The sequence below is a fragment of the Phasianus colchicus genome, chromosome 7, assembly GCF_987193195.1.
Source record: "Phasianus colchicus chromosome 7, bPhaCol1.hap1.1, whole genome shotgun sequence".
Taxonomy (NCBI): domain Eukaryota; kingdom Metazoa; phylum Chordata; class Aves; order Galliformes; family Phasianidae; genus Phasianus; species Phasianus colchicus.
The window spans coordinates 19,721,359-19,736,530 of NC_143442.1; the positions used below are offsets into that span (position 1 = coordinate 19,721,359).

The following is a 15,172-nucleotide window of genomic DNA, read 5'->3' on the forward strand; positions in this document are numbered from 1 at the left end:
AATCATTATAAAGTGAAGAAGTAAAGGCCAGTGTCGCCGCCTTGCACAGAAGGATCTAAAAAGTTTTTGTATTTTCTATCTGTGATTTCATTACTCCTAATAACTCGTTTGCTGATGGAAGGTAAAGAGACACCTGAAATATGGATTTGAGTCCTTTTACTTAAACCTTTATCCCTTTGTCATAGTAGTTTTTTTCTTCTGTAGCCCCATTCATCTGCTCTACTGGAACTTTCAGTCGCACGGTGTTAAAATATGGCTGTTCTAAGCTAATATGCATTAACTTTTAAAAACCTGTTATATACATAACCTATTGTATTAATATAAAACGTTAAGGCCATTTTTTCATTTTCTGGGAATGGCCCATTACATTGTGAGCAATCTACTCTTGCTTTTTTAGAAAAGACTTTGAACTCAACACAAAAGGAAAATATAATCATGTACAACTATAAAGACTGCTTTTTTCCCTTTTGTGCAGCGTAACAGAGGTGGATAAGTAGCATGGTAATGAAGAGATGGACCGTCTTTATTAGCACACTCGGTGAAAGGGTTCTTTTCAGAACTTCAACTTTTCTTATCTTCTTAGTTTTCATGATCTCTATTTGGACTCTTTCCTTTTCTTGACTTTCTTTTAAATATGTCTAACAGACTGGCAAAGCCAAGCCAGTTCATCCTTCTTTCCAAAGAACACTAGATACAAAGTCGAGTGGTTTAGATGCTTCCATAAAAGTTTTTCATATATTTAGAGAAATACTGCTGCTTGCATTTTTAGAAACTAGTCACATGCATATCTCATAGTCATTCTTCAATTTCTCCATAAACAAACAACTAAACCTTTGCTATGATGTTTTAATACTGTAGTTAAAGGAAGCTAATGAGATAGGAAGTTTCTTTGAGTAACAAAATAGAACTAGAAATACCACTTAACCCTCAGCCCTAGAAATTGGTTAATATAGTAGATTTGTAGAAGACTGTTTGATGATCCCTTGCCCTCTTCTACAATGTGATCTACAACCCTTTTTTTTTTTTTTTAATGTTTCTGTGTTCCTCCTCATGCTCCCTATTTTCTGGTGTTCCTCCTACCCCTTCTAGCTTCAGTGTTCTTTGTTATATAGGCAGTTCACTTTTAATCTGGCTCAAGTTAAGAAATATTAATAGACTAAAACGAAATGGCCATATGATTGCAAAAAGAAAAAAACACACCCCTCCAGGCAGTAGAATAATTGAAAACTACCTTTCCTACTGCCATTCTGACGTAGGGGCGAGTATTTCACCATCACCATGTTGAGCTCTTTGCACAGATTTGTTGTTGAAAAATATTTCCCCAAAACAGAATTACAAAGTAGACATTTTTACCAAGTCTTACAATTTTTTAAAGAAGTTTTCTTCATTGTTTAAAGTGCTCCTTAGATACAAGCACTACATGTAGTTAAAATAGACTTTTCCCCATAAATTTGAAAAAAAAGAGGAAAATATCTGTTTTCTTTCAAATATACTGTGTTGATTTTTTGGACACTTGAATTCAGGACACACATCTAGAGGTGCTCTATAGTTCCTTTGGAGTCTTCAGCTATATTTGACCAGTCAGAGAAATAAAACTATTCTACACTCAATAGTGGTTGGGAAACAACAAGCTGTAACTTGTACACAAATAACACATGTTCAGAACAGTGTAACAAGTCCTGACAAGTGATTATTTCAAACTGCCTGCAAGATGCATAAAATCTTTTGTTAGCTGTCAATTCCTACTGTACTCTTACTAATTCTGCATAGAAAGTACATTACTGTGTTGAAGGGATTCACTTTTTGATACAAATACTTATCCAGTATGAGGCTTTCCAAATTATTGTGAAAATTTTTGAAATAATTTACTATATTGTTAAGACCATCATGTCGTTTCAAAACAACATACGTATTTGGTTTGCTTTTTCAAAGTTCCAAATTACCAGTTCCAAATTAATCTGTATTGATTAAGAATTATCAGAAGGTAAAGCAAAAGCTTGTAAATTCTCTGCACAGAATCCCTGTTGCTCTTAGAGTTTTCACTTACTGGCTGCAGCCTATGCCAAACAGGTATCAACCTTTTTTGTTAATATTTCAGTTGGTTGGAGGTAAGGCATAAAAGTTAGCATCACTTCTCCACAGGCTGTAGTATCTTTTCTGAGGGTTCAACGAGAAGATGATTTTCCTCAGCCTTACTGTATGTACTACATCTTTTTTGTGTCAGGTGGCAGGAATTTCTTCCTACAGAAATGAATTTGAAACTGGCAGTTGAGCAAGAAAAGTAACCATAAGAATGTCAATATATTACAGCGCATACGAAAACTATCTTGTTTTTGTCTTGTGATCTGGTGAATTGAGCCTGTACTATCCAAAATTAAACATGTCAGTACACTGTGGGTTACATCTATTCACTTACATTTAGAACCCATAACTCTCTCAATTCAAATAAACTTCAGTACTTGCTGCTCAGGCCTTGGCAGCTCATTGGGTCAACAATATCTGTTTCTGCGGCAATCAGCCAGCTTCAGATCCATCTGTCTTTTGCTCCTTATAGTAAGCTTCGCTAACCCAATCAGAAAGCGATGCATACCTTATACTAGTCTAAGCAAGACCTATGACAAGTATACTGAACATTCAGAAAGTAAGGTGATTGAAAGCAAAGCATATGGGTATGTTCCCTTTGCTCAGAAGCTTCTGGGAATATGCAATTAGCATGCTACAAAATCTTCAGCACAGCCATACCTGTTAGAACACTGCAATACACATCCCAGGAAAGCAGAGATAAGATAGGAACTTTTACAAAGTCACTTCAGTCATCATACGTCACAGTGTCTGTCTTTGAAATTTCACGTCCAGTTACTTGTCAGGGGAAAACTGATCTCCCTAATGAAGCACAATATCTATAGACTTTCTATGTTTTAATTTTTATAGCTAAGAAAACAAATTTTCCTGTGCCTTCAATGCAATAAAAGCACTTCATGTTTAACAATGAGACAAGGCTGAGTGCATCACCAGATCTGAGCTCACATAGTTTCTAGTTCTTGCCTGTGATTGGCTGCACAGGTCCTTTCTGGCTAGCCTGAGAAAATGGCAAGGATAAAGCAATTAACCCTTAAACCCACTGCTAAACAGACTGAGCAAAGCTGTCACAATATACCCTGCATTACTTACACAGACGGCTCATTACCAATCTGACTCAGGCACCAGCTCAACATCAGTGCTTTCTGAACGCATCTGACCTCAGTGCTCAGGGTCTAAACCAACAGGTGAGAGATCCCAGGACAGTAGGTTCTCATCTGCCATTGAGCACACCTTGCATACTGCTCAGATGCTGCGCAGCTGATTTGTTTTGCTAAATTGCTCATGTGCAAACGCTTCAGATTTTCCTTCTCTCTGAAACATTTACATTTTGAGCACCTATTCACAAAAATACAGGACAGTAAGAAAAGGGTTCAAATACAAAGCAAATCACACAGATTTCCAAATGAGAAGGGCTGAAAAGCCTGTAGTTATGTTCCTTTATGAAGATCAGAAAATAGATGATACAGAACTACAAAAAGTAGGTAGACAGATTTGCTACTTTCAATTACTAGTTCCCACAATTTAAGAGCAGAGATGAAACAGAGGAGCCCCATATATTTAAAGGCTAAGTTTAAAATTCATGAAATGTATTTTAGATGCAATATGTAGATAAAGAAGGAGATATCTGCAAGACCAATAGATGAGTAGAACTGAAGAAGAAGAATAAATCATTTGTAAAGGATAATAATAGCTACAAATACCAAACCAACCATCAGTGCAAATATTAACTGACTGGGCCATAAATCAAAATCCACCTATGTCCTCTTTAAGGTTCCTTTGTATTTTCTTAGACCTACTTAGTACTTGCCAGTTTTAGAGGTTGAATAATGGGCTGGACAAAGCAATGATTTGATGAAGACTGACAAATGCAACATTTCTGTTCCAGAAGAGTCACTAAACAGGCTGATTCCTGCATTCATGCTACTTTAGCTTTTCCCCTGAGACTATTTACAAAAGGGATTCTTCCTGGCAAATTTGTTTATTTACTGTGCAGCTTTCAAGATCTTAGAGAGATGGGCTGACTACATGTATTTCTCTTCAACCACAAATAGTGACTCTCATAGATTACAAATGGAAATGGCTACTATCCAGGCTAGTTTAGGCTTTGTAACACTCTGATACAGAGTGAGAAGAGATGAATCAGACTAAATTGTACAGACAGTTGAACTGCCAAATTCATGCACTGTGCCTCATATTTTTGTAGTTGAGAAAAACACCAAGACTTCTCTCATAGTGATTTGTTTAATTTTCTTTATCTCAGTTACAGTGGTAAGTATCCAAATAGGGAAATGAGGTTAAATTTGGCTCAGCTTCTGAAAATTTGAGTTTCAATTTATGCTTCAAAGTGCAGCTGCAGTGTTGCTGTGAAATATGCTGCTATAACTGTACATCCACAAAGTCAGAAAGAAGTATTTTAGATTTTTGTGAAAGATAAAGCTGCTGGCTGAAAGATGATAGGCTGCTATAGCAATGTTGTTTTTTATTGTGCTAAGTATTTGCTGTAAAGTAGTCTGTTCACAGCATTTAAATACAGAAACGTTTCATTTGAAATATAAGCTTAAGTAAGCCTTGGATTTAATCATTATAATGACAAGATTTTGCAACTAATTTGGATTTTCATTTTCAGCTGAATGTAATACTATCTTCCAAACGTATATTTTATGTAGATTCCCACAGACACTTGTGATATACTCATTTATACTTACTTGCTTCCATACAAGTAATCTACTTGCTTATTTCTGTGGAGACTATATACAAACTTTGTGTAACATTGAACAGGGGCAACAGATTTTTAAAAAGCAACTGAAAAAGTGAATGCGATGCATTCTTATTCCCTTTCTTAAACCTTGTTCTAATTGTCAATTTATTTTAGTCCATGTAGAGTCTAAGTCAAGTCTGGATGAACGCGCTAGACTTGATGCTTGTTTAATATGAAGTCTACTGCAGATGGCATTATATTATACATATAAAGGTAACTTTTTTTCCTTAAACATTCCAATTCTTGGGCCACAAAATAATGTGGTGCAATATGCTCAGCTTAAAAAATTTTAGATCCCCAAAATTCTGGATAACCAGAAATCCTGTTCTTACTATTGACACAGTTAAATTTTCTACATCACATATGTAAACCAAATCAGACAGGAGTATAACTGGGATTAATAGCACAGTTTTTGCTTACTGCAGTGATGACTCTTTGCTAATCCTGGTTGAAATGAAGAAACTGTGCAATAATTTACTAAGCATAAAAATAATTGTTACTGCTGCTTCTTGTAAAGAACATGAAAAAACATCTGGATTTCAAAGCACATAAGTGTGTTAATTTGATATTCTATACCTACTTGTCTGTAAGTAGTTTTCTATGAGTGGGAAAGTAAGTTAAACCTCGTATACTTAGTATTTGGAGTTCTTCCTATCTTTTACACACCCACAGAACTGGAAGTATTCCATAACTTTAAAAATCAGTCTGAGGTTAAGAAAATAGCAGTTTTACTATTAATATGTCCTGGTTCCAACAGCTCTATATCATCACTGCTTGCTTTAAAATTATATACTTGCAGAGGCAATGTACTATTCTTGAACTCTTTGTTGTTGTTGACTTTGAAATCAAGCTTATTAAGTCTGGAGGTGCAGGAAAAGCCTAGAGAAAGAATTAAAGAAAAAAAGAATAGGGAAAGAAAAGGGAAATAGCTGCAGGCCATACCGATAACATGAACCCACTGATGACCATCAACTCGTGCACATACTGTTAGTAAATGATGGAGTAGAACAATCAGTACAAAATACCACTATGACAAAACTGTTATTATATTTTATTATAATGTTAATATTATATATTAAACTCAATATCTGATCCAACTTCCAACCCTAAGTTATTAATTCATAATAAAATAGTTTTTAGTATGTTAAAAGATCTATATGAAAAACTTTGTATATGATTATCAGAAACAGATGCCTACCTAAACTGAAAACTTGTGCTGAAAGGAAACAAATAGAAACTGAATACAAACAGAACCAGAATCTATCCTTTCAGACACCGTACACCCAGGAAATGTCACAACTTACAAGAAAGTTCACGTCTTGGCAAGTTAGGATTCTTCTCAATGAATCATGGAACTGCAGATCTGGAAAAAACCTCCAGAAGCAATTTAGCCCATCCTCCATCCCAGTAGTGGGTTCAGTTTCATCTCTGTCAATACTGACAGGCACTTCCTAAAAGACTTTGATTATGAACAACCCACAATCTTCCCAGGCAATCTATTCCAGTCTTGCAGTACATATACTATTAGATTTTCTACCATTAGATTTTCTACCTCTTAATATCCAATTTTAAACTTTGTTTCAGTTTATTATTATTTCTTGCCTTGTGCAAAATAAACAGGGAAAACAAAATACTATTCTCCTCTTTACAAGGGCCTTTTTTTTTCTTTTTTTTAATCTTTGAAGACTGTTATCATGTTGCCCCTGGTCCTCTCACATTGAAACCTTCCCAAAATACAGTGCCCAAAATCAGATCGGTGCTTTAGCTGTGGCCTACACAATGTAAGAGAAAGAAGTATTATTTCTTGTGCCCTGCAGCTTACTCTCCTGTTTGTCTTGCAATTATGTGGCCTTTTTGCTTCTCTCCCCCCCCTTGTTAAAAGCTTCTCTTTTCTGTTTTGCTACAGTACTTCAACGTAGACTTTCACTAATGTGTGCTAGATATTGTACGCTCCCAGGACAAATGTCAGTTATTTATAAAGTGTCAAAAACAAGTTCTGACTCTAATTTTAACTTTCTACATACTGATTGTTAGCAGCACCACACATGTTGCCAAAGACTCCAGCTGCCTTCTTTTAGTCATTTTCCAAGCAATACATACACTCAAAATGTTCTGATTTGGCAGCCAGAGCCTGAATGCTAATATGTAGAACAAAGTGTATTATATATTTATTGTAAATAACTGTGTTCACACATCTATGGACATGCATATAGGCTTCTGCATGGATGCACATACACAAACAAATTTTATATTCCATCCAGCTGGAAAGTAGAACATATTACATTGTAGAGAATACCAGAGTAGATACACAAGGTCTGGAACTTGGCTAGTCTGTCTTATGAAGACTGCATAGAGTCCATTTTCCATTTGTTTTGGTGCAATCTCCTTAGAGCATTTTAAGCAGCTGGAAGTCAACACTACATATTTTGTTCAGCTAGAAGCAAATCTGAATTTTTAAGTCTTTGAACTCTAACCTCTTAGTTGGATGGTTCTAAAAATACTGAGTGTGCTATTGGTATATGGGTCCACCAAAACAGCTTTACACAATGTTTTTATATGGAGTTCCCTTAAAAAAATCTTATTTTACCTGTCACTCAGAAGAAAGAGGTACTCCTTCATTTAAAAATATCATAAATTTGTTACTGATTTTTAAATTACAAAATGGTGTTTATAACTTGAACTGTTAAGTTCCGTGAGTGCTGTCAATAGATTTAAATGACTTTTCCCTTGAGTATGAAACGGGTAGATGTGACTCAAAGGTTGGTCCAGACTCAAAGAAGTGAATTACAGGCAGCTGAGTCCTACATTTGATGGAAGAACTCTTCAAATTCAGAGGCTTAAAAATGCCTGTATTATATACATAGATATTAATATCTAAACTCTTGAAATCAATGGGACTCCAGAAGGAAAAACCATACTTGCTTGGAACAGACTAGTATAGTAGAGATGAATCATTTTATCTAAACATAACCTTCCATTAGGTGCTACAAAAGTAGACATAACTTCTCTTCAAGGATTTTCTAAAAATGTCTGTATACAAATGTTCCGACAGACCTGCGATCAACTGTCACATCTTTAACATTTGATGCATTCTTGAGGATTTCTGCAAGCAGAGAATGGATAGCACTCTGTTTTAGGCCTCTAGAAGTCACCTGGAGCTATACAATGGGAGTACATTACCTTAAAAGAAATCCAGATAATCTTTTACGAAAACATTCTTCCAGGATGCAAATCAAAGAAGACTACAGGTGGGTTTAGAAATCTATTAGCCTTGTCTGCTGGGAAACTTGGCTATTCAGTCTCTTTTATACTTCTGGTTCTTAGTAATGCTTTCACTTCTGTTCATCTGAAAACAAATACCCCTGTATATTTCCATGAGATCAGTACAGATGCATTCTCATAGTTCAGTGCAGATTGCCTGACATTCTGCTGAAAGTGTAATTGCTGAATCATCACTGCATGTTCATTGTGACTAAATCCCTATTACCTTTTGAAAAACATGACTTATTTTGAAGGACACAAAAGGTATTTATTATTGTAACAGCTTCTTGGCCTATGTGGTTATCCCATATCTGAGATTCTGCAGACTGTTTCTGTTGGACAAGAAGCTAATGATAAGAACAGAGGATCTCTGAAGAGAATGTATGAAGATCTGATTTTGAGCTTCTAGGAGTATCTGAACAACATTGACTGCTTTTACTTGTAGTTTCACTAGGTTTCAGTTCTAAATGTATGGATTTTTCTTCTAGCTAGCAATAGCTATTTCAGAATGATATTTCAGGCTGTATTTCATGTTTTCCTACTCTTTTTTTCCCCCCATTTCTTATGTTTCTCTTGTTCCTCCCTTACACAAAGATAGGTATTTCCAGAAATCATTTCCTCCAGGCGTTTAAAATCACTGCTCATGTGTAACTTTGAGTGATTACACAAGTTTGCAGTGTTAATTCAAGCCTCTCTTTTTTTTTTTTTTTAATTTACCTAGAAGATATTTGTTTCAGTATCCTAATTTATCTTGACAAATGTATGTTACATATTCTGTTGCAGGTTGGAAGAAAAAACACCATCTGGACCACCAGCTCAAATTTAACATCACAAAAATTCAGTTTTCGGTTTCTGTTTCAGATATTATGCCTCACCCCTCTGTCCAGACCAGAAACCTCACTGTAACATCAGATTCCTTTTTGTCCTATATGCAGGTTTCAGATCTGTCCAACAAGTCTATGAATCATCTCTTCCCTGTGCACTGACCACCCATCTGCATAAAACCTTACAAGATATACTTTCAAAAGCATATCAGTTCTGGACTCCAAAAGAAAGTGTGGAAAGGAGAAAAATTATGCTTGGGAATTGTCAAGTTACATGACTGAGGAGGGTTTGTGTGAGGCCAAAAATTAGACAGCAATATCTGCAAACCAAAGAGGTTATGCAGATCTAATGTAGGCAAACTCTCTGCTTTATGTCTATTCTGACCTTTGCATTGGCTCAGGTGCTTCATTGTCATACTGCTTGCTGATGAATACATTCAGAAGGGGTTAAGATGTTTCTTCAGTATTCTTAGATAAGAAACCAAATTTGTGTTTGAGTCCCTTGAGCAAACACCTGAAAGCCCCGAGAGACAACTTCCAGGCAGCTTTCCCTATTTCCCTAGCCATCTCTCAAAGATTTTTCCCTCCATGTTTTTGCTTACACCACTATTCACCTCTTTCTTCTTCTCTATTCCCTTTGCTTAGATCTCACCTGAGTTGGAAACAAATGCTTTAACTCCAACTGTAGTCTGGCCGATCTCCTTCCCAAACTCCCACTAAGCTCTAATTACCAGTCCAGTCTCTGGCTCTATCCTTAAATAATCTATAAAGCATCCAAAGCATGTCTTGATCTTTTCTTCTTACCGTGCTTCACACAACTGCCACTAGCATATGCATGCTTCAACACTCTGCCTCACTGGCTGTGCGTGCCTTTGTTTCACTTACAGGGAGGAAGAAAGTTGTTCCAAAGATGACCAAGTTTAGATACCCATGCATTTGTTCCCCAGTGGGCTGAGAGGCTAGGACTTGACTGTGGGAATCACAAAGCAGAAAAATACACAGTACTGATATTTTAAAATGAGACAGTTCAGCCAGACAGTGGCAGTTTCCTCTTTTTTTTTTTTCTTCTGGCCATGACTCAGACTAAACCAGAATTGCAGAATGCGTAATGGAAATTGCAAATTCAATGGCTATAGGCCAGTAAAATTTGTAACATGGTCAGTGAGAACACCCCACTCGTCTACAGCAGATCTATTCTTTGCAAAGCCTTTCTGTGTTTTGCATGATAATAAGAATAAAAACCAGAAAAATAAAAGCTTTTCTAAATGACCCCAAAACCACAACTTCCCAGCATAGTTGAGATCCTGCTGGATAGTGGTAATACTTTTGGACAACGTGATGTTGAAGCTAACACAATGTTGTTGGTTGCTCTCTTCCTTCCCCCTTCATATCCCCAGTTCAGCAGCCTGTAATTCTAGCACAGATAAATCCCATTCTCAGTGGGATTTTCACCTGAGGATTTCGTAACAGTGGTTTTGCAAGGCACATTTGTAGCAAACAAGTGCCAACCGTTCCTCCTCTCCACTGCAGGGTAATTGTGTTACAGTGAAAAGCTTTTAACTGTGAATCTGACTGGATTGCTCAACCCCCCTAGGAGACATTCCTGAAACATGAATTTCAGTCTGGCATGCTGAACACACTGTTCCTACAGCTGCTGCAACTGCTGACCAGAGCCTCTGTAGTAAGAGATCACTTTAAGACAGCAGCAGCAAGGTGAGCCTGAGAGGGTGTGGGAGAAAATGGTGATGTTAAGTGACATTGGTTAAAACCTCCAGCATAGATTTAAGAAGTGCTATAAGATGTAGCAATCCTATATACAAAAACACCATTTACTGACTGTCATTCTGCTGACTACAATTTCCTAACTGCATCACCATTCTGTTAATCGGAAAAATAGAATAAAAAGGACACATTTTACTTTTTCAGGTTAATTTAAAATATATTTAAAAAAATCAATTAAGTTCCATCCTGTCCTATAACATTTACAGTGATGATCAACTTGGCATTAAAGATTGCCTTTTAATAACTGTCTGGTTCATACATTTACTTAATGAATATAAGTACGAGAAGGTGCTTATTATGGTGTTGCTGTCATAATTTTTATTCATTCTCATAGAATCACAGTGTTGGCACTAAGCTCCTGAGATCTTTTACTTTTTAATCTTGATTCCCTGTCCAATGGAGTTGAAGAGTCCTCACTACAAGTCCTGGTTTTCTTCTGGAAAATAACATCATTCTCTAATTTGAATGTATAAGGAAAGGACACAGAACTCAGATTCTTTTGATGGATATTGATTCCGATCAGCTTTTTATCTGATGCCAAATATTAAGTTCCCATTGTTCTTTCCCTAAACTGAATATACCATCTGGAAATTAGCTTTTTAAATGCTATTAACACAAGTTATGATGCCCTGTGTTCAGAACTCCTCTCTCCCTGCCTTTCTAAGAAAGCAGCTCTAGCAAACCACAGCAAACTTTCTTATTCTATCACCTGTGTACCAGAACATCTGTATGATCAACCTTTACTTCTCTTCAGAAAGAGGTAGGTACAAATCTAAACAAGCTAATAGGAGACAAGATACATAATAAGGTGATTCATCTCTCTTTGCTCAGCAGACTGAAAAGAAAAACCAAAGATTTCCAAAGCCTTATGACACACAGTCTATACCCTTCACTTCTGAGAATATTTCAAACAACAGCAATACTTGAGAAAATCCCTAGAACTGTTTAGCAGCATTTTTCATGTAATCAATTACAAGGATACTCAGGACTGAATATTGTTCAGACAAGGAAAACATTCTAAAGCACAGGATTTTGAAGCTGTACTGGAAATTAATGGATAGATAGGAACAGTTCCAATGCACTTACCCATCACTGTAAGGTCACAAACTACTAGAAGGTGTTCATCCAAGCTCATAGGAACACAGGAGTCCTAACAAGCTGAAAGAGAAAATGGGGAAAATGACAATTTGAAACTGGAGTCTACAAAAACAGTAGCTGAAATAGATTATAATAAGGGATCGAGTAATGGAGTCAAAAGCATGGGAAATACTCCGAAATAAAATCCCATGTGAAAGAAATATATTCTTCATAGCTAGACCGGAATCAACTTAGATTGCTATAGCTTTAGGAAGCTATTATAAGCATGCTGGGTTTTGCCTTGGTACTGTAACTCAAGGAGTACTCCCACCTATCATCTTTGCAAAGAAACATTAACACTGCACGTGTTTAGAAATGCACATAGTCTGCCATGGCATTTTTATTTCATACTTTTCTCTGAAAATAAAATCTCACTTTATTTGCTATTTACTTCAAAAGACATTCCAAGAACACAGTGTAGGTCCCGTGACAAGCTCATTTTGCACTGTTTCTTTTGCATGGTCCTAAACAGCTGTCATCTCTGGGGTACTGAATGTGATCTGAAGGTGTTTAACTGCATCCTCACCCAACTCAGCTGTGAGACTGAGCAGCACTTCTCCTCAGAGCTCTAACTACCATGAACAAGACATCCTTCACATGTGGGCCAAAAAGTAGCACATAGAGCTCCCAACCTAGGTGCAGGGACTCAGGCTACGTGAGGTGTTGCAATATAACTGCCAAGGTCTGTATTTCTTCAGAAACCACTTCGGGCATTAGAGTATATGTCAACACAGCAAGAGCTCCAGAATTTAAAAAACAATCTCTTCAAAGCTTTAACATAAAAGACAATTGGCTTTAGAAATTAGATTATTTTTTTTTTTTAAGAAATGGGAACTTACTTCTTACTGGATGGTCTGAAAGACATGAGAAATTGAAAAATGTGTTTCTCCACCTCCCTCCCTCTTTTCAAATAGGCTTAGGATATCAAGTACCTAAGTTCCAGGCTGTATCAGGAAATCTCCCAGAGCTCATGTTTCTGCTGTTTTCAAGCCTAGCAGGAGAGCCACCCACTTTTCCTCAAGACTGTTAATGGTCACAGGTACAGGCTGAGGGACACGAGCACACCCTGTCAGGTGCGACTGCTGCTGACCAGAAATGTAACTTGGTTCAGTTAGGAAGAAAACTTTAATTGGCCTGAAAATAAGTCTCTGAAAAGCTGCTGGACTACAACCAAAGGGGAGGACAACAGCTTGAGGAGAACACTATGCTTATAATTCTTGTATTTCTCATTTGCACAGTTTACAGTTCTGAAAGTTCTGTGTCCTGTTGGCAGGCCTCTCTCCACACTCAACCAAGAAGCAGTCCATTTACTTTGCTTTTATTGAAGCCCTTTTTGCCTATGGGAACATTTAGCTAATAAAGGTAGCTGTTTCTAGTAACCATCATATTACGTACCTATACAATGTCATAGACAAAAAAAATAGGAAAGTTATCCTCACCCACATTTAAAAAACCAATACTGTGAATGGGAAGAGTTATGGTGATAAACTGTACCCTCCATACAAATGTGATTAATACATAATAAGGGAAAGACCTGTGTAAGGTTAATTGCAGTGCCTCTGGAACATGCATTATTCCAAAAGAAAACAGAATAGCCAAATGCCACTGAGTGAGAGCTGATCAAAATACATGTAGGTCAGCACTAATGCTGTGAGATTGTTCCCAGAACCCAGGCTAGATCAGGTATCTCATTCTACTGTCCAGTCTCTTAATTAGGCACTTAAAATATTAATTATTTAAATCCCTTTTTAACCAATAGTTGTAACAATTTTTTTTTCAGTGAAGCACAAAATGATACCTTTGTGTGATGGGTTTGAGGGACTCATTCAAGTGTTACAAGACGGGTTACTAAGTTATGCACAGATACAAGCCTGGATTCCTGGTATAGTGGTATGCTTATGAAGCTGTCCTTCTAAACTTCTAAGTAAAAAAACATTCAATTTTATGGCAAAAAAATGTAATAGCAAAACTTTTTTTTTTTTTTAAAGTTGTTCCTTACCTTGCTCTCCAAATGAAACTATGAAAATCTTGTGCCTTAACACACAGCTATCAAACACTTCTACTAATTTTTGTTGTAGAGATGAACCAATTTCATAGTGTCTCTTCTCATTTTTATATATAACATACTGCAGATCAGTGAAATAAAGCAGGCCAAGTAAATCTGGACAATGAGAGTGGTGGGTGATGGAGAAGCAGATACCAGGTAAATTGTATTTCCGAGTCATGAATAACTGAAGCACCATTTCTGTGTTGCTTGGATACAGTTTGTTTAGTTGGTAATAGAATTCACTGAAAATATTTTAACTTCTACTCCTGACACCTACAAACGTGTTCACTGTGATCTTATAAACTCAAATAGTATTAAATTAATACCTGATACACCTCTTCACAAGTGAGCAACAAATAGCAATGCCAAGTTGCAGAGTCAACACTAAACAATGCAATCGTGTACAACTAATTGCAAGAAGTCCTCACTGGTTATCCCATTTCTTCCTGTTAACACTGTTCTGCCATACACAGAGAAAACACAGCCAATATGCTCATCAGGCTGGCAGTCAGTCAGTACTAATGGCCTCACAAGGCTGGTGCTGACTTGAGACCAGTTCTAAATCTCTGCTCAGCCATCCCAGCTTACAGAAAAAGCAACTTTTCCTTCCAACCATACCAATGAGGGCAACGTGCAGAAGCCTGGCAGATGACTAATGCTCACCAAGTGTTGCAAGGTCTGAACTGAAGGAAATATGAAACCCTGTGACCCTTACTCAGAATAGTCAAACTGCATCTGCTCTGGAGCCCTGTATGGTAAGAATGCCTCCATTTTGTGCTGTGAACATGTCTGGAGGAAAGGTATGGGATAGAGATGACTTCAGTCTTGTTCATCTTGAGCTGCAGAATTGGCACTGAAAGATATCTAGTCTTAATTCTACTGAGAGTTAAGAGATGAAGATAATGTTGGAATTAGATTGAGTTGAAGTAGCTGGTACACAGAAGATTTGTTTATACTGCCAGCTGAAGTAACTTACTAATTCAGAATATTTGCAAGAACTCAAAATCCAAATGGAATGAACAGACCATTGACAGCACACAGGCAAAAATGTATTATCAAAAGGGGTTGAATGACATATCATCTATCACACATTGGTAGTACTCAAGCATCTCTGACATTTTAAAAGTTCTGATACTATTTCACAATTCAAAGAGTTGCATTCAGCACAGCAGAGTTCTGAGATCATATTTTGAAAATCAAAAAGGGCCTAACCATCATGTTTAAAATTAGTTGTAGCTTATCTTCAAAGGTCACATTTACATTTTTATCTGTAAGCACAAA

General features: G+C 36.8%; 1 protein-coding gene across 5 annotated transcripts in view; it reads right to left on the reverse strand.

Moving 5' to 3' along the window:
- Positions 1-15,172, reverse strand: part of LOC116232851 (neurabin-2-like) — a 113,194-nt gene that overhangs the window by 84,192 nt on the left and 13,830 nt on the right. For all 5 annotated transcript variants that reach the window (XR_016468267.1, XM_090144024.1, XM_090144023.1 and 2 more), the window contains exon 3: positions 11,794-11,865. The gene's annotated coding sequence lies outside the window, so the exon portion shown is untranslated. The remainder of the gene's footprint in view (positions 1-11,793; positions 11,866-15,172) is intronic.